Here is a 26,469-nt window from a genome sequence, read left to right on the forward strand (position 1 = left end):
GTTCTGCATCAAGATAACTGCACATCTGAGAACTGGGTGTCAAGAAGAGCTGTTAGCCTGAGAGTTTCCTCTGCAAAAAAGAAAAAAAAGCTTGGCTTTGGTGCTGAATGTTATCAAATGTCATGGTGATTCCGAGGATATTCCGTGTTCTGGTTAGTTGAGGTGCTAGCTAACCAGGGCACCTAATGGGACGTTGAGAGCCAATGGCATGATTTTGGAGACACAGACAGGCCCTCCGAGGCACAACCTTCATGCTCTGAGTGGTGGGGATCCATCCATCCGGTACCCCACCTGGGAGTCATGGGGATGTCAGAAGCCTCTTCCCAGGGCCGCTGCCCTGAGGCACTTCTGCCAGGCTCATGGTTTGTGTGTTGGTGGAGTATTTGCCAGATAGACCCTGTGCCCCTCCAGGGTGGGGACAGCGTCTTTACCACCTTCACATCCTGGTGCCTCGAGGAGACACTAAGAAGTGTTTGTTGACTAACTGACCAACCGTTTGGAAAACTTCTGCTCAGAGCCGTTTTCCAACCTCCTCTCCTTTCTCCCTGGCCATCTGCTCAGCCAGCCTCCACCCGTGCACTCCACCAGCCCCCAGAGCAGGCCCAGGGCTCCGAAGCCCGAGAGGACCAAGGGGCCAAGACTGGCTGCTCCTCACAGAGAACCTGTACACCCACAGAACCCGTCTGTCCCACACGCTATGGCGGGAACATGGGTCCCTAGGGGCAGGGTCTCGCCCATGGTCACTCAGTACCCCAGAAGCTGAGGCTTCTGATGTCCTGAGGCCCCCAAGCTGGTCTACTCCGGATCCTGAACACTGGCCCAGCTGCACAGGCATGCTGGGAGGGGAGAGAACAAAGAGACAGCATGTGCCCCTATTTTCTGGCCCCGCTCCCCCGCCCCCCATTAGCTGAGCAAGGATTGTTTATATTACAGCAGGAATTATTCCAGCCCTAATCAGAGGCCCTGCGAGGTTTCGGCATTCGAGGTATTTCTTTACCCAAGGACACTCTACAATCCTATAATTTCCATTTCCCCAGACGCCCCTGATTGAAAGCAAACATTTTATATTTGGAAAGGAAAAGGGCCATGTGCTATTCATAGCCCAGCCAGGCTGTCCGAGCCAGGCGAGGGGGGCGGGCTTGGTGGGATGGACAGATCCAAGAGGGCAGAAGGGGCGTGGGCTGGGTCCCTGGGGTTGAGGGGGTGGGCAGACCCCAGAGCACCATGCCACGTGGAGACTGAGAACGTGGGCAGTTGGGGGTGCAGCGTGATCCCCTTCTTCCTCCTCCCACTCCTCACTGCCTCGCCAGGTGGCTCCCACTGTTTTTTCCAGGTGAGGACGTGGATACACCCCCATCTCGGGATGGGGCTGAATACAGTATTAATACTATAATTCTGTATGGTTGTGGGGTCCCTGGTCTCCACCTTGGGCCTATCCAAAGTCCCAGGACCAGCTCCTACCTCTCTTCCAGGCACTGCACACCCCTTCCAGGTTACTCACCCGCCATTGCTCCAGAACCTCTCAGGGGCCAATAGGTACACCAAGGCCACTGCTAGCCACCAGACCTGGTCTCCATCCTCACCTTTCTCCCCTGACATGGGGTCTCCAGCCTTGCTCTGTCTCAGAGGTCCAGACAAGGATCATGTATCCTTTACTGGGGGTCCAGAGTCCCCCATACATAGCTGATGTGTATCCAGCCCTTTCTGCATGCCATACACTGCTAAGCCTTTTCTAAGATGCCTCTGTAAATCCTTTGAAGTAGACATTATTGTTATTCCATTTTATGGGTAAAGAAACCAAGGCTTGAAGAGCTTAAGTAAAGTTGCCATGGTCCCATTCCTGTTTTCTTGCATCTCAGTGTCTCAGTGCTTTCTTCTTAAGGCCAGTGAGATAAACTGAGGCAACGCGTGTCCTGGTCACAACCCACCTGGTACATGCTAAGTGATATGCACTTGATTCTTATTTGAATGAATGAATCCCAGGGCAGCAGAGATGTGCAGGGAAACATTAAGTTTTGCTCTGTATAAATCTGTATTGTTGAATGAGAGAGAATTTTTTCTTAAAATTTAATTTTCATTTTTATCAAAGTAATCCATGCTTAGTTTTGTTAGCTGTTTTATATCAAGTATAATTGATGTACAATGAAATGCATATAAAGAGTGTAAAAAGTGATCACTTTTTGAAACGGCTTTATTGAGATATAATTCACATACCGTACAATTCACCTAATTAAAGTGTACCATTCAATGGTTCTTGGCATATTACATTATTGTTTTCGATTGTGGTGAAATGTATACAACATAAAATTTTCAATTTTAACCATTTTAAATACACAATTCAGTGGCATTACTTATACTCACAATGTTGTGAAACCAAACAGAAACTCTGTCTCCATTAAACAATAACTCCACATTCCCCACCCACCTCAGCACCCTGGCACTCTAATCTACTTTCTGTCTCTATGAATTTTCCTATTCTAGATATTTCATATAAGTAGAATCATACAACATTGTCCTTCTGTGTCTGGCTTATTTCATTTATCCTAATGTTTTCAAGGTTCATCCATGTTATAGTATGTGTCAGTATTTCCTTCTTTTTTAAGGGTGAATAATATTTTATTGTCTGTGTATACCACATTTTGTTTATCCATTCATCTGTTGGTGGAAACTTGGGTTGTTTCCCTATGAACATTGGCATACAAATACCTGTTCAAGTCCTTGTTTTCAATTCTTTCAGGGATATAGCTAGAAGTGAAATTTCTGGGCCATATGGTAATCCTATGTTTATTTTTTTAAGGAGCCACCAAACTTTTTCCCAGTGGCTACACCATTTTATATTACCACCAGGAATGTTGGAGGGTTTCAATTTCTCCACATCCTCACCAACACTTGTTATTTTCCATTTGTTGATTATAAACATCCTAGTAAGTGTGAAGCAGCGGTATCTCATTCTGATTTTGATGTGCATATTCCTTAATGACTAATGATGATAAAAATCTTTTCATGTGCTTGTTGGTCATTTGTATATCTTCATTGGAGAAATGTCTATTCAAATAGTTTGCCTATTTGATAATTGGGTTGTTTGTTGTTTTGTTGTTGAGCTGTAGGAGTTCTTTATATATTCTGGATATTAAACCCTTATCAGTTATATGATTTGCAAATACTTTCTTCCATTCTGCAGGTTGTCTTTTCACTTTCTTGATGAATTTGATATGTTTCAACACATCTATCTATCTATCTAATCTTTCTCCATGGAACCCTCACTACAATCAAAATGCTGAACATGTACATCACCCTCAAAAGTTTGCCATAATCAGCTGTTTTCCATTCAGCATAATTATGTGGAAATTTATTCACATTGTTGTGTGTATCAATACTCCATTCCTTTTTATTGCTGAGCAGTATTCCATGGAATGAATATACCACAGCACAGTTTGTTTAGCCAGTCATTCATTGAAGGCATCTGATCTGGGTTGGTTCCAATCTGGAGCTCTTATTTTTGGGTATTAAAGCTGCTCTGAACATTCAGATGCAAGTCTTTGTGTGGACTTATGTTTTTATTTCTCTTGGGTAAATACCTAGGAGTGGAATTGCTGGGTCATATGCTAATTCTATGCTCAGTTCTTTGAGGAACCACCGAGCTCTCTACCAAAGCAGTCACACCATTTTACATTCCTGCCAGCAGTATATGAGGGTTCCAATTCCTCTACATCCCTGCTAACACTTGCTACTTTGTCCTTTTGGTTATAACCAGTCTAGTGAGTGTGAAGTGTTATCTCATGGTTTTCATTGGCATTTCCCTGATGGCTAATGATGGTGAGCACCCTTTTATATTCTTATTGGCTATTTGTATGTCTGCCTTGGGGAACTGTCTATTCAGATGATTTGCCCATTTTTAATTTGGGTCATTTGGTTTTTTATTATTGAGTAGTAATCGTTCTTTATGTGTTCTGGATACAATTTCTTTATAGGATTTGCAAGTATTTTACCCCACTTTCTGGTTGTCTTTTTACTTTCTTGATAGTGTTCTTTGAAGGATAAAACGTTTTAGTTTTGATGATATCTAGTCTATCTTTTTGTTTTGTTGCTTACTCTTTTGGTGTCGTATCTTAGAAACCATTTCCTAATTCAAGGTTTTGAAGATTTACACTGATGTTTTCTTCTGAGACATACAGTTTTAGCTCTTACATTCAGACCTTTGATCCATTTTGAGTTAGTTTTTGTATATGGTGTGAAGTAGGGATCCAACTTTATTCTTTGGCACGTGGATCTACAGTTGCAGAAGCACCATTTGTTAAAAAGACTATTCTTTATCCATTGAATCATCTTATAGAAAATCAATTGACTGTAATTGTGAGGGTTCACTTCCGGATTCTCAGTTCTATTCCCTTGATCTTCATGTCTTTCCTATGTCAGCACCACACTGCTTTGATTACTATAGTTTTGTAGTAAGTTTGGAAATGGGGAAAGGTGGGTCCTTCAACTGTGGTCTTTTTCAAGATTATTGGGGCTATTCTGGGTCCTTTAAATTTCTATATGAATTTTAGAATCAGCTTGTCAATTTCTGAAAAGGACTCAGCTAGGATTTTGGTAGGGATTGTGTTGAACCTATGGATCATTTTGGGTAGTATTAGCATTGTAGCAATATTAAGTCTTTCAATCCGTAAACATGGGTTAGGTGAAAAACATGTCTTTCCATTTATTTAGGTCTTCTTTAATTTCTTTCATTAATAATTTTCAGTTTTCAGAGTAAAAGTTTTACACTACTTTTGTTAAACTTATTCTTAAGTATTTTATTCTTTTTGATGTTATTACAAACAGAATTGTTTAGAAATATTAAATTTTTATATATTGATCTAGTATTCAGCAACCTTGATGAACTTGTTTATTAGTTCTAATGGATTAGCTCTTTTTCAAATGTTTGGTAGAATTTACAAGTGAAACAATTTGGTCTTCGATTTATTTTTGTGAAGTTTTTTGATTACTAAGTCAATGTCTTTATTTGTATAGGTCTATTCAGATTTTCTATTTCTTCTTCTTTTTTTTATTGAGGTATAATTGACATTATATTAGTTTTGAGGTTATTTGATATTTGATAATGATTTGATATTTGTATATTATGGTGAAATGGTCACCACCATAAGTCTATTTCTTGAGTCAGTTTTACTTGGTCTTCTTTTAGGAATTTATTCATTTCATCTAAGTTATCTAATTTGTGACATACAGTTGTTCATAGTATTCTCTTATAATTATTTTTGTTTCTGTAAGGTCAGTAGTTATGTACTGTCTTGCATTTCTGATTTTAGTAATTTTAGAATTTTCTTTTTTTATTTCCTCTTATCAGTCTAGTTTAAGGTCTGTCAGTTTAGTGAGACTTTTCTGAGAACCAACACTTGGCTTAGTTTGATTTTCTCTATTGTTTTTCTATTCTCTATGTCATTAATTTCCACTGTAATATTTATTTTATCACTGCTGCTTGCTTTGAGTTCAGTTTGCACTTCTTATTTCTAGGTTCTTAAGGTGGAAAGTTGTTGATTTGAGCTTTCTTCCTCTTTCATGTAATTTAAACCAATAAATTGCCCCCTAAGCACTACTTCAGCTGCATCCCAGAAATTTTCATATGTTATTTTTTATTTTTATTCATCTCAATGTATTTTCTAATTTCCTTTGCAATTTCTTCTTGACCCATTGGCATTTAGTAGTATGTTATTTAATTTCCACACATTTGTGAATGTCCCAAATTTCTTTCTGTTACTAACTTCCAATTTTACTCCATTGTGATTGGAGGTCGTACTTCGTACGACATCAATCTTTTTAAATTAATTGAGGTTTGTTTTATAACCTACCATATGGTCTGTCCTGTAGAATGGTCCATGTATGCTTGAGAAAAAATTGTGTATTCTGCTCCTGTTAGGTGTTCTATAGATATCAGTTAGGTCTAATCTGTGTATATTGTTATTCTAGTCTTCTTTTTTTTTGTTGATCTTTTCCCTGGTTGTTCTATGCATTATTGAAAGTGCAGTATTGAAGTCTCTGATGATCATTGTTGAATTATCTATCTCTAATCTCAATTCTGTCAGCCTTTGCTTCATATATTTCAGGGCTCTGTTGTTAGGTGCATATATGTTTATAATTGTTATAACTTCCTGATGGATTGCAATTCATATCATTATGAAATATCCCTCTATGTCTCTAGCAAAAAAATATTAAAGCTATTTTTTCTGATATTAGCATAACCATTCCAACTTTCTTATGGTTGCTGTATGCATGATATATCTCTTTCCATCCTTTTACTTCCAACCTATTGTATCTCTGAATCGAGTATGTGTTTCTTAGAGCCAACATATAGTTGGATGATTTTTTTTATCCACTATGACAATCTCTGCCTTCTGATTGGATTGTTTAATCCATTTGCATTAATGTAATTATTAGCATAGTTGGATTTACATCTGCCATTTTACTTATTGTTTATTCTATATCTCTTTACTTCTTTTGTTCCTCTTTTCCTTATTTATCTCTTTCTTTTGCATCAAGTGAATGTTTTCTAGAGTAACATTTTAATTCCCTTAATGACTCATTGTCTCTATATTTTTTTTAGTTATTTCTTTTGTGGTTTCTCTAGGACCTACCAAACATATAAGAATCTACTTCAGATTTCTACCAGCTTGATTCCAGTGAGATATAGAAATGTTATTCCTAGATAGCTCTAACCTCTCTTCCCCCTTTTGTGCTGTTATTGTTTTACATATTACAACTATACATGTTACTAAACCAACAGTACACTGTTATATTTGCTACTTTATATTTAGCGAGATGCTGAGAAAAGAAAGGAGAAGTCTGCATTTACTGAGTTGTTATATTTACCTTATTATTTGCCATTTCTGCTTCTCTTTATTAATTCCTCTGGTTTTGAGTTACAATCTAGTGTCATTTTCTTTTTTTTTTAAATTAATTAATTAATTTTTAGTTTTGGCTGCATTGGGTCTTCATTGCTGTGCACGGGCTTTCTCTAGTTGCAGTGAGCAGGGGCTACTCTTCATTGCAATGACCGGGCTTCTCAGTGCAGTGGCTTCTCTTGTTGCGGAGCACAGGTTCTAGGTGTGCAGGCTTCAGTAGTTGTGGCACGTGGGCTCAGTAGTTGTGGTGCATGAGCTTAGTTGCTCCACGACATGTGGGATCTTCCCGGACCACGGCTCGAACGTGTGTCCCTTGCATTGGTGGGAGAATTCTTAACCACTGTGCCACCAGGGAAGTCCCCTGGTGTCATTTTCTTACTCCAATATAACTCAGCTCTTTTCCACCTCATTGGTGCTGTTATTGTCAAATATATGATATTTGTATCCCAACAAATTTGTATCTCCCATTTATATACAAGTTATTTCATACAACTGCTTTTTAATATCAGTTAAGAGAAGAAAGAAAAATACGATTTTTTTCTGGGATTTTTAATAATTACATAATTAACTTTAACAGGTTTTTTATGTGGATTATAATTTTCATCTGCGTTTATTTGCTTTCAGCCTAAAGAACTTCTTTTAACATTTCTTATAAGTTGGGCTGCTAACAACAAATTATCTTTTTGTTTACCCAAGGATGTTTTGATTTCACTTTCATTTTTGAAAGATAGTTTTGCTGGATATAAGATTCATTTTCTCTTGTTGCTGTCACGATTTCCTCTTTGTCTTTCAGCATTTTTACTATGATGTATCTGGGTGTGGATTTGTTTGTTATTATCCTAATTAGAATTTGTTGAGGTTCATGGATGTGTAGATTAATGTTTTTCATCAATTGGGAAGTTTGTCAACCATTATTTCTTCTAATATTACTTCTGCTTCTTTCTCTTCACCTTGTAGTATTTAAAGGTATCCCACATTTTTCTGAGGCTCTGTTCAATTTTCTCCCTTCTATTTTCTCTCTGTTGTTTTCATTATCTCTACTGATCTATCTTTAAATTCACTGATTCTTTCTTTTGCCAGTTCAAATCTGGTTAAGCCCCTCTAATAAATTTTTCATTTCACTTATTATACTTTTCAACTCCAGAATTTTCATTTGGTTCTTTTTTAATAGTTTCTATGTGTGTTGATATTCTCTATTTGATGAAACATTGTCTTCATATCTTCCTTAACTTCTTGAAGCATGGTTTCCTTTGGGCTTTGAAAATATTTATAATGGTGACCTTGAAGTCTTTGTCTATTAAATATGACTTATGGACCCTTTTAGAAGCACTTTCTTCTTCTTTTTTTTTTCTGTGTAAAATGTTCCTGTTTCTTTTCATGTCTTATATTTTTTTGTGGAATGTTGGATATTTTAGGTAATATATTGTAGCAAGTTTGGATTCTCTTTTTGTTGTTTTTTTTGTTACTTGACTAGATTATTTTAGTGAATTTTACTTCCCCCACAGCACGAAGCCATTGCTGTTGCTCCTCTGGGGGCAGAGCCTTGAGCATGTACAGAGTCACCCTGGGATGACGGTGGTTTTAGCAGGGCTCTTTTTGACTATCTCTTTCCCTGAGTTCTCTATTAATCTACCTTCTTCATTTGATATTACTCTCTATCCTTTAGGCACCACTAATTCCCAGCTGATTGCTTTATAGTTTTGGCAATGCCCTTGGGCATGTATTTCTCAGCAGTCTGATCCAGATATTTGGACAGAAGTAGATTTTGAGACCAGTCTTTGAGGTTTGTTTTGAACCCAGGTGGCGTCTTCTTACTGTATCTTTCCCTGGTTCTCTCTGGTGACATAGATGGCCTATGGTTTAGCTTGCTGTTCTTAATTAAGAGGAGCTATTATTTTTGAGAGCAACTTTAGAATAATCTTCTCCATACTCTGTTTCAAATAATGTCAGTTCCTTTGTGGAGAGCTTTGGAGCTGTCTTTTCTTATGGACTACCTCTCCTCCTGGACATAGTATCTAATCCACTCTTCTGGGCTCCGAATGGGGCAGTAGCCACTGATCTTCATTACTTGCCTTTCTTGATCTGGAAACTCTGCCCTAAACTGGGGATGATTAGAGCTCTAGTATTCTTGGCCTGCTGTGCCGAGGGTAGAGCCTCTGTCCTATAGGTGCAAGGCTGGTGGGAAAAGGGAGCTCCTGACCTCTCAGCCACACTCACCAGGAATTCTTCAACTTGGAATTTCAGGGAATTAGAAATCCTTGTGGCCTGCCCTTCTCAGTGAGGTATAGTAAGGCTTGGTTGAGAGCTGAAGGGAAAGGGAGCACCATCTTCTTGGCCATACTCACCTACAGCGGAGTGTCCCTCAAGCTGAGAGTGGAGAGGGAGAGAAGAAATGGCTCAAATGACGCAGACTCTTGATATTCTTACCAAGTTTTAGTATGCTTTCTTGAATGAATTTTTCCCCTTTTTATATGCCCTTAGGACAAATTCCAGAGACTTTAAATGATTAGGGTTTTTTAAAATAACTATTGCCAGCTTTGTTTTTTTCTCTGTTGAGTGAATCCACAGAGTGCCTCATGCTGACATCCCACTATGACTTTCTTTTTTGCGGTACACGGGCCTCTCACTGCTGCGGCCTCTCCCGTTGCGGAGCACAGGCTCTGGACGCACATGACCCATGGGCCCAGCCTCTCCGTGGCATGTGGGATCCTCCCGGACCGGGGCATGAACCCGTGTCCCCTGCATCGGCAGGCGGACTCTCAACCACTGCACCACCAGGGAAGACCCCCACTATGACTTTTTAATGAACAGTCAAATTGTTTTCCAAAGTGCTTATACCATGTTACCTTCCCTCTGGTCCTGGTTTCTCTGCATTCTCAATCAGTCTCTGGTGAGTCTTTTTAATTTTACCCATTCTATTAGGTGTGTAGTGGTATCTCCTTGGGTTTTTTTTTTTTTTTTTTTTTTTTTTATTTATTTATTTATTTTTGCGGTACGCGGGCCTCTCACTGCTGTGGCCTCTCCCATTGTGGAGCACAGGCTCCGGACGCGCAGGCCCAGCGGCCACGGCTCACGGGCCCAGCCGCTCCGCAGCAATGTGGGATCCTCCCAGACCGGGGCACGAACCCGCGTCCCCTGCATCGGCAGGCAGACTCTCAACCACTGCGCCACCAGGGAAGCCCTCTCCTTGTGTTTTTAACTTGCATTTTCTGATGACTAATGATGTTGGGCATCTTTTCATGAGCCTATTTGCCATTCATGTATATTCATTGGTAAAGTGCCTATTCAAAGATTTTGCCCATTTTAAAACTGGGTTTACTTTTTATTAAATTTTGATAATTCCTTAATAATTATAGATATAAGTTCTTTACTCGATATATGTTTTGCAAAGGTTTTCTCCCAATCTGTAGCTTGTCTTTTCATCTCTTAAGAGTGTCTGTTGCAAAGCAGATGTTTTTACTTTTTATGATGTCCAAGTTATCGATCGTTCTTTTATGGATGGTGCTTTTGGTGTTGTAGATAGTAAATCTTTGCCTAGCCCAGGTCACAAGGTTTTCTCCTGTGTTTTGTTCTAGAAGTTTTATAGTTTTGAGTTCTACATTTAAGTATATGATCCATTTTAGTTTAAATTCAGATATGAGTTTTGGACAGAAGTTCAATTTTTTTTTTTTCCCTTTTGATGTCCAATTGTTTCAGCACCATTTGTTAAAAAGGCTATCCTTTCTTCACTGAATTGCCTTTGACCATTGTTAAAGTCAGCTAACTGTATTTCTATATTTGGGAGAAATTGATTTCTGGACTCTATTCTGTTCCATCAATGTATTTGACTATCTTTGTGCCAATACAACACTGTTCTGATTACTGTAGTTTTACGATGTCATGTAATCAGCTAGTGTTAGTCTTCCAGCTTTGTTTTTCTTTTTAAGAGAAGTTTGGTTTTAGGTCCTTTTTATGTCTTCCATGTGTCTACTTAACTTTTTAAACATATAGAATATAATAGCTGTTTGATATTCTTGTCTGCTAATTCTAATATCTGTGTCACTTCTGGGTCAGTTTTGATTCATTTTTCTCCTCATTGTAAGTTGTATGTTCTTACTTCTTTTCATGTCTGGTAATTTTATTGGTTGCCAGGCATTGTGGAATTTACCTAGTTGGGTGCTGAATAATTCATATTCCTGCAAATATTATTGAGCTTCATTCTGGAACGCAGTTAAATTACTTGGAAATAGTTTGATGATTTGAGGTCATGCTTTTAAGATTTATTAGGTGGTGCTGGAGCAGTGCTCAGTCTAGGGCAAATGATTCCCTGCTGAGAAGACAAGACTTGTCTGTGTATTCTATCCAATGCTCTGTTAGTCATGAGGTTTTTCTAATCTGGTTGGTGGGAAGAGAAACTGTTCCTGGTCCTGTGTGAGTACTGGGCTTTGTTATCTATAATCCTTTCTGGTAGTTCTTTCTTCATCCTTGACTAGTTTCTCCCATGCAAGTGCTAATTCATACTCTGCTACATGCTTGGGGTGGGGGTGGGGGTCCTCTGCAGTTCTTTGGAGTTATCTCTTTGCAGGTCTCCACTCACTAATACTCTGTCCTACAGTTCTAGCTATCTATTCTCCCCAGACTCTCAGCTTTGTTTCTCAACTCAGTAAGACCACCAGACTCCGTCTGGCTTCCTTCTCCTTGCACTGTGGCCTGGAAACTCTCAAAGGAGTAATTGCAGGGCTGACCTCCATTGTTTCCTGGCCTTTATAGATTACAGTCCACTGCCTGATATCCAATATCTTGAAAAACCATTGTTTCAAATATCTGTTTATTTTTTGTTTGTTTGTTTCAGATGAGAGGGTAAATCTGGACTATGTTACTCTTTATTGACCAGAAGCAGAAATCTTTTCATAATTTTATAAGTTTATTTTATAAAGAATGATTACCCCTGAAACTAACACAACATTGTGAATCAACTATACTCTGATAAAAAATTTTTTTAAAAAAGAATGATTGCCTTGGAGGGATATGAAGGGTAGACTGGAAGGCTAGGGTTTGAGCGGGTGGGATCATACTCAGAGATGAGTGTGGAAGCTGGCAAGAAGAGAAAGACCAGGAGGTACCAAGCAGGCACATTGGGGTTTTGACATATGAGTCCTGGTCCAGGAAGTTGTCTGCTTTTGCAGCCACTGCCCCTGTCTTACAACCTAAGGTAGTTGGAGACTTGGCAAGAAGGGCTCTGCCTGTGGGCTCTGGCCGCCTCTTCCCTGAGATAAAAGCCCTAGTCCGTTTGTGTTCAGACAAAGCTCTATCCTGGGCAGATCTTCTCCCAGGTGTCTTTCAACCTGCTGACCTGTAGGTAGGCAGGAACACCTTGAGGTCTAGCAGATAGTATGGCCTTTGCCAGGTGTTACCAGCACACCTTAGCTGTCGTCTGAGGTCATCAGAACTATGTTGGTGGCTAGTAGTGACTCCTAATGCCTGTCCATACTGGAAGTTCTGGACTCATGGCCCTTGGTGCCTTAAGATGGCTCAATAAGGTAAGCCTTTATTCCCTGGAGAGCTTGGAGTTGTGTTCTGGCTTCCCAAGAAAAAAGCCAATGCATTCTTTTGACCCTAAAAGTCCATTCTAGGAATCTGTGCTCCAGCTGGATAGACTTGTTGACATGCACCAGACATATGTACAAGGAGTTTCACTGTGCTGGTGCTATGAGGACAAAAGACTGGAAACAATTTCTGTTTTCCAATAGCACGCTGGGTAAATAATTTATGTTCTGTCTACCCAATGGAATGCCACGCTACTGATGAAGAGAGAGAGGCAGATCCAAATACACTGATAGGGACTAGTGACCTAATACATTGTAAAGCAGAAAAGACAAGGTGAATAGAGATTTCAAAACATGCTGCTATAGAGGACGCTGTCCTGCACCCACAAATCCTATTTTACACTCTCATATAAATTGAGTCGTGCATCAGAGTCACCTGTGTTTGTGTTCTTTAACTCAACACAGTGATTCTGAGATTCATCCATGTTGCTCTATGTATCAGCAGTACCTTCATTTCTAACATTCCACTGTATGGGTGTATCACAGTCTGTTTATCCATTCTCTTTCTGGACATCTAGATTGTTTCCAATTTAACTAAATTATTAACAAAGTTTCTATGAACATTACAATACAAATCTTTGGATGGATACATGATTTCATTTCTCCTTGATCAATATCTAGAAAGCTAGTGCTGAGTCATATGGTAAATATACTTTCAACTTTGTGAGAAACTGCCAAAATTTTCCCCAAAGTGGTTGTGTTATTTTACATTTCTACCAGCAATGTATGAGGTATGCAATTGCTCCACACCCTCACTTATATTTTGAATTGTCATTCTTTTTACTTTTAGCCCCTCTGGTGTGTATGCAATGGTGCTGTCTCATGTTGACTTTACAGTGGTAAGCAATTTTCATGTTCCTATTGATCACCTGTATATCTTCTTCGGTGACATATCTTTTCAAGGCCATTTTTGTTGGGTTATTTGTCTTTTCACTGTTGAGTTGTGGGAGTTCTTTATATATTCTGGATACAAGTCCTGAGAGTGAAAGACGATAGAAATCAGAAAGAAAAAAACTTTTTCTCTCATTAGATGACTTGTCTGTACATTTTCTTAGTGGTGTCATTTGATGAGGAAAAATTAGTTTTTAATTTTGCTGAAGTCTCATTTATATATATATATATATAAATATATATATATAAATATATAAAAACATATTATATATATAGTTTTGGTTTTTTTTAGCTAGTGCTTTCTGTGTCTTCTCTAAGAAAACTTTGCCTGCCTCAAGGTTGCAAAAATATTCTTTTATGTTTTCTTCAAGTTCTAGTTCTTTTCAGTTCCAGTTCTGTAGATACTCTTTGACAGGTTAAGGAAGTTTCCCTCTGTTCGTAGAATTTGCTAAGAGTTGGGTTGTTTTCCTCCAAATCATGGGATTTGGATAGGTGTTGAATTTTTAAATTGTTTTTTTTTGTGTGTGTGCATCTATTGAGATGATCATATGATATTTTTTGCCTTCTTTCTGTTATTGTGGTAAATTATATTGATTTTTGAATATTAAACCAATCTTGCATTCCTGGTATTAACAAATGCATGCGTGCATGTGCACATAAACACACAAACATTTTTTCCTGGAATTGATTTGCTAATATTTGTTAAGAATTTTGTATCCATATTTTTAGTAATTAATTTATTTATTCTTGCTGTGTTGGGTCTTCATTTCTGTGCGAGGGCTTTCTCTAATTGTGGCAAGCGGGGGCCACTCTTCATCATGGTGCGCGGGCCTCTCACTATAGCGGCCTCTCTTGTTGCGGAGCACAGGCTCCAGATGCGCAGGCTCAGTAGTTGTGGCTCACGGGCCTAGTTGCTCCATGGCATGTGGGATCCTCCCAGACCAGGGCTCGAACCTGTGTCCCCTGCATTAGCAGGCAGATTCTCAACCACTGCGCCACCAGGGAAGCCCCTGTATCCATATTTTTAAATAATATTGGTCTATAATTTTATTTTCTTGTAATGTCCTTTCCTAGTTTTGTTACTAAGGTTATGCTAGACCCATAGATTAATTGGAAAGTTTTCCTGAAAGAGTTAGTGTAAGATTGATACTATTTTTTTCTTAAATGTTTGATATAATGCATCAGTGAAACCATCTGAGCCTAAAGTTTTCTTTGTGGGGAAATTTCAAATTTTTAGTAAGTGTAGGGCTATTTATGTTTACTCTGTGTGTGTGTGTGTGTGTGTGTGTGTGTGTGTGTGTGTGTGTGTTTGAGAGACAGAGAGAAAGAGAGAGAGGATTTCGGCATTTTATGACTTAAGAAATTTGTTCATTTCATCTAAGTTGACAAAGCTATTGGCATAATGTTGTCCATAATATTCATTGATTATTCTTTTGTTGTCTTCAGGACCTGTAATTACATCTCCTCTTTGATCCATAATAATAATTTGTGTTTTCTCTCTTTTTACTTTTATTGACCTTTTATTACTTTTATTAATTTTATTGATCCTTTCAAATAACCAACTTTTATTTCATTAATTGTCTCTACTGTTTGTTCTATTCCTTGTTTGTCTATTTCATTGAATTCTATTTTTATCTTTATTATTTCCCTTTTTTTCTATTTTGAGTTTAATTTGTTTTTTTTCTAAATACTAAATATGGTTACTTATATAATTGATTTGAGGCACTTCGTCTTTGATAATATAAACATTTAAAGCTACAAATTTCCCTTTAAGCACAACTTTTGCTTCATTCCACAAAGTTTTATATGTTCTGTTTTAATTTTCATTAGTTTAAAACATTTTCTTATTTACCCTGTGATTTCCTCTTTGACCTATGGGCTATTTAGAAGTGTATTGCTTTCAAAGATTAGAGGATTTTCTTATTACCTTATTGTTATGAATTTCTAATTTAACTCTGTAGTGGTATACTCTCTACAGAGTATGTAGAGAACAGACTCTGTATTATTTCAATCGTTTTTAATTGATTAAGAGTTGTTTCGCTAAATTTCCATTGTACACTTAAAAATGCATATTCTCCAGACTGTGTTCTATAAATGTCAGTTAGATTAACTTGGTTTATGATGTTGTTCAAATCTTTTATATCCTTATTAAATTGTCTATTTTTAATCAGTTACTCAGAAAGGAAAGTTAAATCTACAACTATATCTGTTGATGTGTCTATTTCTCGTTAGTTCTCTGTTTTCACTTCTCTGCATTTTGAGTCTCTGTTATTAAGTGTATTAATGCTTAGAATTACTATATCTTTCTGAAGAATCCACTCTTATCAATATAAATCAATTTTCTTTCTCTAATAAGACTTTATATCTTTTATATTTTCCCACACATTTACAATTTCTGGCATTTCATTTTTTCAAGTAAATATGATTCCATCAGATATTTCTTTTCAATCCATAGAATTTTCTTGAACATTCCTAGTAGTTCAAATCTCTGGTGATAAATTCTCTCAGCTTTTGTTTGTATAAAAATACATTTATTTTTTCTTTATTATTAAGTGGTGTTTTTGCTGCTACAGAATTCTAGATTGGCAGGGTTTTTTTTTTTTCTTTCCGTATTCCATTGACATCATTCTATTGTCTTTTGACTTGCCTTGTTTCTGCTGATAACTCAGTGGTATTTTTATCTTTGTTTCTATATAACTGTGTCTTTTTGTCTGACCACATGTAAGATTTTTCTCTTTAACTTTACTTTTTCACAAATGGAATCTGATAAGCCCTTGTGTGGTTTTTTTTTTTTTCTGCTTTTTCTGCTTGAGTTCTTTTGTGCTTCTTTCATCTGTAGGTCTACAGTTTTCACCCAATTTCAAAATTTTTCTGCCACTATTTTTTCAAATATTTTTCTTCCCCAGTCTTTCTCTCTTCTCTTGGAACTTCAACTGCATATATGTTATGACTGACATTTTTCCATACAATTCTGAGGCTCTGTTTATTTATTTTCTGGGTTTTTTTCCTTTGTATGCTTCAGTTAGATAGTTTCTATTGTCTTTGAGTTTACTGATCTTTTCTCCTGCAGTGCTATTAAACCTATCTAGAGAATTTCACTTTGCAAATATTTTCTTTATCAGCTCTAGAAAATCCACATGATTCTTCTTTATAGTTTTATTTTTTCTGATGAAATTCCTACTTTTTTTCCCACTCTATCTTCTACTTTAAATTCACGACCAGAATATAATAAATAATATGGTGTACTATAACAATCATTTAAAATTCTTGTCTCCTAATTCAACATGTTTTCCTGTGTCTGTTTCATTGGGGTTTTTTTTGTTTTGTTTTGTATTTTTGCTCCTGGTTGTGAGTCCCTCTTCCTTCTTCTTTGCATGTCTAGGAATTTTTATTGTGTTTCAAACATTGTAAATGCTATGCTGTTGAGGTCCTGGATGTTGTTTTTCTTTAAAGAGTGTTGTTGACTGATTTTCTGACAGGCAGTCAATTTACTGGCGAATAAACTTGATCTTGGTGAAGTTTGTTTTTAGGTTTTTTAGGGTGGGTTTAGAGTAACCCTTCCCACTGGATAGGCAGAACTCCAATTTTCCTGAACATTGTACAACCTCCAGAATCTCCATTCAGCTCTCAACCACACAGTAGCCATTCTCTGTCTGCCCTGTCCCTGTGCACTTATAGGATGGATAAGTGGGTGGATAGGTGGATGGGTGGGTGAATGAATACATGGGCTGGTGGATGGATGAATGGATGGATAATTTAAAGTGAAGTCAGGGCAGGGCTGGAACAGTGGACTGGAGTGACAGATGGCCAGAGCCCTCTGAACGAAGAAGGAGCTGGACATGCAATTATTGGTGAGGGGTTTCCTGGGCAGAGGGACAGAGAAAACATGAGCAAAGGCCCTGAGATAGGAGCAAGGAACCACAAGAAGTGGCTGTAGCATGGGGGTGAGGGGAAAGATGGGAGATGATAGAACTGATTGAGACCCAAAGCCTGGTGTGGTATGACATGCCCAGTGTTTAAAAATATGAAATAGGTGCCAAACTTGGAAAATTGGGATATTTCACATCAAAAGCTGGATTTTTCGTTCTTCTAAAGTTTGGCATTGCTGGTACCACCAGGCTCATAACCTGGAACTGAGAGGCACAGCCCTACTGCAGACTGGGCAAGAATCTCCCTCCCACCCCTTCCTGGGCCCAGTAAGCCCCTCAGCCCTTTAGTAAGGGGTGGGATCTGCACACCCAAGCCCCTCACCACACCTGCATCTTGCCCTTCCCAGTCCCCACAGGATGGAGGCCTCTCACTGCTCCTGCACCCCTGACCCCAGGTCCGGCTCCAGCCTGTCCTCTGGGCCCTCTGCTTCTGCCTTCTTGCTGGCTGCCACTCCTCCTTCTCATGTCAACCCAGCTGTGCCTGGTCTGTGGGCTCCTCACCCCTGGAGGTGCCCCAGACAGACTGGCACAGAAGGGGAGAGCCCCAGAAGGTGAGAGCTCCATCCTGCCCTGCAGTTTGCCCCCTCCCCAGTCCAGGAAAAGCCTGGCCTCCCATCCTGGGTGCGATGTAGCCCTCTGAGCCCCTCACCTGCCCCCCAGAGGCTTCTGGTGCCATCTTCACTACATCCCCTGATTTCATCCTCATAACAACTTTGGCTACCCTGTCTTAGAGAGGAGGGGCTGAGGCCCTGTGTGGGGCTGTGCTGTGCCCAGGCTTAGAACCAGCAAGGAGCCCCATGTGCCGGGAGCAGAGTGACTGGAGAGGGTGGATGTCTTGGTAGACCTCAGGGAGGAGCCACCTCCCTCTGAACCACATGGGGGGCCTGGATGGTTTGGATGAGGGAAAGACACAGTCTGGCTGGGGAAGAATGGAGTGTGGAGGACAGATGGAGTGGAGGTAGGGAGAGGGTCAGATCCCAATTCCCTTTGGGGTCAGCTGAGGCAGATGAGGGGGAGTCCCATGTTTATTGCCTGTGTGTTCCTCACTTCGTTCCCACTCAAAGGGTGTAGCCAAGACAGTCCTGTCTGGCCTGCTCTGACCCCTCTCAGACTCATACCCAAGCCCTCAGCCCTACCTGCCTCCCTCCAGGCCCCGGGGGTTCTCAGCTCTTGGGCTGCATGCCAGATCCCCAGGAGCCGCTGTCCCATGAGACAGGCGCTCAACTGCATCACCCCACGCCGAAGCAAAGGCCTCCAACATCCTGCATCCCCAGCGGCCCATGAGCAAGTCATTAAGACCTAGCAGAACTTTATAAATGTGGCTTAAAGTTAAGTACATAAGAAAATCTCTGTAATTTCCCACCAAGCAATGGGGATGTTGTCTGGTTCCTACAGGCCATAATTTTTGGGGAGAGAAATGTTTTTTTCCCCACAAATGATGGGAAGTTGGTGGTTACGGTTACGGCTGGCTGTTGACGTTGGGAAGCTGTTCTGATGCCCAGAATCCCACCTACCTCAGCTAAATGGTATCTTTATGAAATTAGCAGAACACGGCTACACCAAGGGGAGGCAAAAAAAAAGAGAAATGAACTTTCAAATTTTAAGTATAATTGGAAAACTGACCTTTGGAAAATATTTTCCCACCTCAGCCCCACGCTGTGGAAGAATGAGTGCTTTATGCTGAGGGTGAGCGGTGACCTTGAGGAATTAGCTGGTCTCTCTGGAGGTGGAAGCAGAGTGGCGTGATGGGTTGTCGGGTCCCTCTGGGCATCCTTGGGTTACAGGGCTTGTGGTCACTGACAAAGGAGGGACCAGGAATGCCAAGGCCACCTGGGGCTGGACGCATGGAGGAGCAGCTGAGGATGGGGCCCTACCCAAGAGCAGTTGGTGGGTCCAGCAGTGGAAAGTGCTCCTGCTGGCCTGGGCAGTTGGGGGGCTGCATGCCTGCTTCTTGCCCCTCTGTCCACTGGCTCAGAAGATGTCAGAGAGGACTTGTTGGGGATGGTATGGTTGGAAGTGACCCTGCATCCAGTTCTGGGCTGATGGAGCTGAGGTGCCACTGAGGCCTGCAGGTGGCAGGGAGAGGGAGGTACTGATTGGGCTTCCAGGACATGCCATGCTCCATGCTAGGTGCTGGGGGGTGCAGGGTGACTACAACAAAGCTCAGTTCCATCCAGCAACTTGACAGACATACATTCAAGCCCTGAATGTACAGTTATAGCCCCTCTGAGCCTCAGTTTTCTCATCTATAAAATGGGGGAAATAATGGGAGGAAGAAACAAGTGGTCAACTCGAGGAGCCCCGATGTCCCCCTTGCTGCTTAGGACATGCGGCCTGTGGCTGCCCTGGCAGTTGAGCCTTGGCTTTCCAACTCACGGTTTTATCCTCCCTCCACTACGACTGTCTCTGGGCAGATACTTTCCACATTGTGGAGGTTGCACAGGCTGAGACAGAGCTTCTGGGACTCCTCTCTCCCAGTGACCTCTGTCCCTCTGGCCCCAAGTTGCTGACTCAGGCTCCTGATCACTCCTGAGGACAGTCGTGCTTCTTCTGTGCTCAGGCCAGAGACTGTATCATGTATAAGAGTATGACCGCTGGGCTGTCAGGCCGGACCCTCCCTCAAATTCAATTTGGTTGCTGCTTTGTTTCCAGATCTTGCAGTGATAGGTCATTTGTTTGGGGTTTTCCCCATCAGCACACAAACCCAGGTGGTTCTGTACCCCCCTGGGGCCTCCCTGGGCCTGGTCTGACCCCCTCCCCACAGTCTATGTTCACAGGCCTTGTTGCACACAGGGTCTGTTCCATGCCCTCTGCTGAGCACTCTCCCTGTATAATTTACTCCGTCTTTCTACAGCCGTAGGAGGGAGGGATATGATTAGTCCCATCTTCCAATGAGGAACCCCTGCTAAGTGCCAACAGAGAATAAGGGGCAGATCCTGGCTGCCACCTGTGCGTTTAAGGTCAGTCCACCTCTCCGTGCCCCTGGGAGCTGGTATCGCCACCTTCTGCTAGCGGTAGATGCGAATAATGGGGGCGCAGCAACAGCACCTATGTGACTTCAGCTGGTTGGTTTACAAGGTGACTGGGGACAGGCAGTGGGAAGCAGACGGCAGGACCTCCCCCACACCCCAACAGGTTCTGATCTCTTTCCCCTCCCTTTCAGGGAGTTGCCCCTCTCGCCTCAATGGAGAGTTCCCTCCCTCCTTCCCTGCAGCTGCACTGGCCAGTCCTCCAGATTCTTGGGCACAACAGTGACAATGACCTTCATTTATGCTGCCGACATGCCGGGAACCATTGCATTCCCTCCTCACAGCACCACGTAGGTGCTATCATCACCCTGCTTACAGATAGGGAAACTGAGGCACACCCAGTCACGTCTGAAGGCACAAGGCCCTGCTCCAGCCATCTTCCGACTGCCCCCAAAGCCATGACTGGGGAGCCGAGGAGAGGGAAGCAGGGCAGGGCAGATTTGTCACGTGTTCTCCTTGGAAGAAAGGAGAGTTCACTAATTACCGTTCACTAATTACCACTCAAGCAATTTCCATAATTGCCTCAAGAAAGGGTTTTATCAGCCAAACGTGAACAGAAACAGCCTCAGGGAGAAAGGCTAAAGGATATGCTCAGGAAGCACAAACCAGTGGAAGTAAATCACCTCGGCTGGGCCGAGAGGAGTCCTGGAGCCTGGGTCCAGTCCACACCCCCTCCCCCTGCCGCTCCCAACTCCGTAGAAAGGGAAACCGAGGCCCAGAGAGGCAGGCGATCAGGTCAAGTGCACACGGAAACTCCGTGCAAAACAGATGTGCACGTGCGGCTGGTCGTGCTGTGTAGCGTGGAAATCCATCGCAGGCACATTACGGGTCACTCTTGAAAGCCCTCCCAAAGACAGCGCACGTTTCCTTGAAGCTAATTGCTTTAGTTTGAGGTAATATTCATCACAGAAACACCAGCAGTAACCTTTGGTCTTGGCAAATTCTCCCCTCAATCACGTAACGTAAACAGCGATAAACGAGGGCTTTTTAAGGCTTTCTTCATAATGTGTTGCACATGCATTTGTTACTGAATCTGCGTGAGCTCCAAGCCCTGAAATCTGAGCGTGGCTGTGAGGTGAGCGGCTGGGCCGCCGGAGGTGGGGTCAGGGTTCCCAGGAGACAGTCAAGCCTGGCCGGCCTCCTCCCCCTGCTGCCCCCCTCCGCCCTCCCCCTGCTTCCCTTCCTTCTCTTGGGCAGGTGGGCAGGCAGGGAGTGTCTCTAGTTGGTTGGTTTCTCTCTCTGCCTTTCTCTTATTCTGTTTCCCTGTCTCACCTCCCTCCCTTCTCCCCAACCTGAATCTCTCTCTCACTCTCTCTCTCTCTCTCTCTCTCTCTCTCTCTCTCTCTCACTCACTCTCTCACTCTCTCTCGCTCTCTCTCGCTCTCTCTCGCTCTCTCTCGCTCTCTCTCGCTCTCTCTCTCTCCACCCGCCTCATTCTCTCTTGTTTCTTTTCTTCTCTGATTCTCTTTCTGTCTATCACTCTCATTGTCTCCTCACTGCCTGTCTCTCTCGCCTTGTCCCTCTCTTTCCTTATCTGTCCAGTGCTGACTTCTGATCTTTGTCCCCCTTTGTCCATCTCCAGTCTCTCACCCTCCAACTCTGCCTCCTCCCTTGCACACAACCTCTCCCTCCCCGGGCACATGTCCTGTGAAGAGCATGGTCCCACTTCTTCCCTTCTCAGCCCTGGTGGCTCAGAGGGGGCTTGACATAGACCCCTGGCCTGGGGTAGGGGGAGATTTCAGCAGTGGAGGATGAACAATGTATATTGGGCGGTGGGGGCACAAGAAGGACTGCTGTCTTTTGGTGGGGGTGAAGAAATCAGGGGTGTCTACATGGAGGTGGTGACATCTGAGCAGTCTGGAAGAATAGGCAGTGGCCACAAGGAGACAGTAGGAGCAGAGGGACCATGGAGCAAGGGGCACAAGGGCCGAAATCAGGAGCAGCCCTTGGATGGGGATGGCTGGTGGGGGCAGGACAGGGAGGGTGGGCAAGCTGTGGGATGTGGAGGGTGGGGAACAGGCCCTGCCTCGTGGGCAGAGAGGGCATTCCAAGGGCCCTGGGTAAGGGGCAGGGCATGGGAGGGAGGCTCAGTTCAGGCTATAGAATTTGGGGCAGCCCCATTGCTGGGCAAGAAAGGCAGGATGGCTGGCCAGGGTTCCAGGGACCTTGATGAGAGAGGCAGCTGGAGCAGGGGCTACCACAGGCCTGGACACCAGGGCCCAGCCCGGCCACCCCACTGTGAGCCCTCCCATGAGGACTTCTATCACCCGACCTTGTTTCCCTCCTGTCTATTGGGGTGCTCGTGTGGAATAATTGGGAGGGCTCAGGGCATTGTGGACAGGAACGTGCCCTGGCATTGGCCTAGACACACATCACCCCAGTGACTGCCACACACCCCCAGACATACACTTGCTCCCTGCAGTCATGACAACCAGAGGCTGGCTGCTGGTATCCCCATAATTTCAAGACTTGGAAACTGAGGCACACAGAGGTTCAACAACTGGCCCAGGATGATGAAGCCAGAAGACACAGGGCCAGGACAAGAGCCTCACCCTGGAGCCCACACCCCTGCACTGTCTCCCCGTGAGTGTGGTCCTGGGGGGCACAGAGCCCAGGCCCAGTGGTACACCCTTCTTTTCCTAGCCCTGGTGTCTCCAGTGCCCTCATGCGAAACAGGGTGAGTGGGGGCAGAACTGGACCCCAACCTATCACCTGGCCCGCAGTGCCCCACTTCCCATCCCAAGTGATTCCTGAAGCAGCCCACCCACAGGTGGGCAAATGGGCCCCCTGCCTACCCCCTGAGAGAGAGCACGTGTGGATGGAGGAGACACGTCCAGGGAGCTGGGCTGGTCCAGAGGCAGAAGGGGCAAGCAGGGGATAGAGCAGAGCGGAGACGAGCAGTCTCTGTGAAAACAGGAACTGCCCTGGGCCAGTCAAGCCCAGATCTCACTGACCCTCAGAGTGGATGTTCAGAGCCCCAGCGGGGACCAGCGGCCAAAAACCAAATCACAGGGATGAATCATTCAATGCCTCCCGTCCTTCGTTCACTGAAAGATATTTAACATTTAAAAATTGATTGTTGTTTAAACAAAAAAACATGAGTGATTCAGAGTTAAAGGCTTCGGCTCCCCAACAAAAATTTTCAGAAAAACACACGACGCTGCTTCCCCTCGGATGTCCCCTGGACTTTCCTTGTCCTATGGAATCCGTCTCCTCGGATGGCAGCATGCCTGCCTGCTTGTCTGCAAGCCACGCTTTTCATCACCCACGCCTCAGGCAGCTCTTCACACCAGCAAGGAGTAAATGTTCATCACGCCTGCCAGGGCCCTGCAGTCTGGGCTGGAATCCAGACTACAGGAGCACGTGTCAGGGAGAGAGACTGGGGATGCCATGAAATGCCACAGGACTGTATTAAAATGCCATCACCTTCCCCCAAACCTGCCTGCCTAAGCCATAAACCTTGGAGTCATCCTCCACCTTTTCTTCACCTATCATTCCCCATCTGTCCTCAGGCACCCCTCCCACCGGCCACCCCCGTGACCCACTCCCCACAGGGTCTTAGTTCAAGTTCGACCATCCCTCCATGGCTCAGACCCTCCTGGGCCCTGTCTGTCAGAGAGAAGCCAACCCCACAATATCCCGAAGCCCCTGCCTGCTCTGACCTCTGAGAGGTTGCCTGGCTTCACCTCTCCCAGGTCTATCCCTGAATGTTACCTTCTCAGGGGACCCTGCTTTGTTTCTTTTATAGTACCCCTCCTCCTCATTTCTAGAGTCACTTTCTGTTCCCAGAGCTGGACGTGGGTCCTGAGGATGGGAATCTTACCTGTGGGGCTCGGCCAGTGTCTGTGGAGAAAGTGATCCTGTCAGCCTCATTCCCATGCTGACTCCCTACTGTGGACCCGGGCCTGTTCCAGAGGAGGAGCCCAGATAGGAAGGTGGGAGCGGGCTCGGGGTGCTGCAGGGGACCCGGAGCTGGGGGAGGACCCTGGAAGGCGGCATCAGGGAAGGATGGAAAATGTTGGTCTGTGGGTGGGTAGATGGGCTGCAGACCCAGGTTCCAGGAGCCAGAGCCCCGGCTACGGGGCAGAGGGGTAGCTGGAGATCTGCGCTTTCACCTGAGGGCCCTTCCCATGGACACCTCTGGCCCGCAGATGTCCCATGCCCCTTAGGGAAGCCACATCCTTCTTGCTGGGCTCTGGAATTGTCCAGCTCCAGGCTGTTCCAGGCAGGGAACAAGAAGGCCTCAGCAGGCCTCCTGCTGCTCAAATATCAAGCAAATTGAAAATCGAGGCAATTTAAAGTAAAAGGCCATTTTCCTGTAGTACTCACTGGAGGCAGACCTGAAAGTGATTTCCTGAAGGGTCCAAGACCCAGGAACTACCATCCCTTATCCATTGTCCCTCATCCCTTATCACTGGAACATAAGCAGACTTTGGGCACCGCCTCGCCAGGGGGCTCCCTGAGGACCCCTGGCCTCCACCTGACCTCCAAAGTGCTTTTGTCCGTGGGGAAGTTCCTGCAGACACCCCTCGCTTTCAGAGCTCACTTTTCCACACTGACCTCCAACCTTTGACCTCCCACTTGGATCCAGCATCACCCTCCTCTTCAGACAGTGGGGGTGTTTCCCCTATACCCCCAACCAAGACAGAGACCACCGCTAGTTTCTTCGAGAAATCTGTAACTCAGCACCTGCCGTCCGTGACCGCCAGACAGAACCCTCTGGGGTCAGGCCATGTGCCCTTAGCATCGGTCCTCTTGGGGCCTCAGCTTTTCGTCTGTAAGGTGGTCATAAATTCCCCCGGGAATTTATGTGTTGGGGGGCCTCAGTGAAATGCAGCTGACAGAATGCCTGGCACAAGTGTGTACAATGGGTGTGAGTGGGGAAGACAGTGGTGACGTGTGCATGTGTGTGAGTGTACATGCATATGTGTGTTTTGTATATGTGTGCTTATATTAGGTATGCGTGTGTATTTGTATATATCTGTGTGTCTATGAATATATGTGTATACATGTATGCAAGTGTGTATGCATGTGTACATACCTGTGTGTGTGTATTCATGTGTTCTCATCACTGGCTTTATCACACTAACCCTATGGATTTTCATTCCTAGACCCACATTTGTCTCAGACGTTTACCCAGGGCTTGGCTGCCATTAGCCCAAAGCCAAAGGACATTGGAGTCTCTGCCTGGGCCTCTGTTCTGAGCTGGCCAGGATACCAAGGGCCTCTATCATTTTCCAGAGTACTCTCATTTCACACAGCTCTCAGAGGGGACAGGGAGGGGGTGTGAGGACAGCCTTGTTGAGAAAGAAGGAACTGAAGGAGGCCAGGGGAATGGAAGATGGCTTTCAGTGGACACACTGATCAGAGGACCAGGAGGCAATAAGAGACACAGATGAAACTTAAAAATGCAGGGCTGAGCAGAAAAAGTAAAAACCTAAATTAAAAACTTCCATGCACAAAATAATGTGTGTTCAAAGAATAAATCCTGGACAAAAAGCAACACCAAACACATCAGAGTGGGCCTCTGGGACAGAAACAAGAAGCACTTAAAACCAGCCCATGCTGGCAAGTCCTCATGAACTGAGGGCGCTGGTTAACTCACCACAATTTATGCACAAAAGACACAAACCTGCAAAACACTGTCAAAGTGGGTCTTGAGAGTACCACTCAGGGCTTGAGTTTCCTGGGGCTCCTGGAAGTTTCCCACTTGACTGTATGAGGGAGGATTTGATCTGTGCAGTGAGCAAGGCTTCCAGACTGAGCTCCTGTCCGCTCATCCCCACCAGGAATCCTGGCTCTGGGAGCAACACTGTGGGATCAGTGAAGGCCTCTGGGGCCTGCTCTGTGAGCCTCCACCCCACCCCTGGCCCGGCAGCGGGGAGGACGGAGAGTCCAGAGCTCCAGCGTCTGTCGCACATTAGGAGCCGTCTGCCTGGTGGGCGGGGAAGGAAATGCCTCCTCCTGGTCCCACATGCCCCCCTGTGGCCCACCTTCCCTCCTCTGACAGGGCCTGGACACTTGGCTCCACCTGCCTGCTTGCTGCCCAGGAGGCCAAGGCTGGAGCAGAAATAGCCCAAGGTGGAAGGCCCAGTGGCACAGCCACCGTCTGCCCTGGACAAGGGCCTGGGGCTTGTAG

This window comes from Tursiops truncatus, chromosome 6 (assembly GCF_011762595.2).
Source record: "Tursiops truncatus isolate mTurTru1 chromosome 6, mTurTru1.mat.Y, whole genome shotgun sequence".
Taxonomy (NCBI): Eukaryota; Metazoa; Chordata; class Mammalia; order Artiodactyla; family Delphinidae; genus Tursiops; species Tursiops truncatus.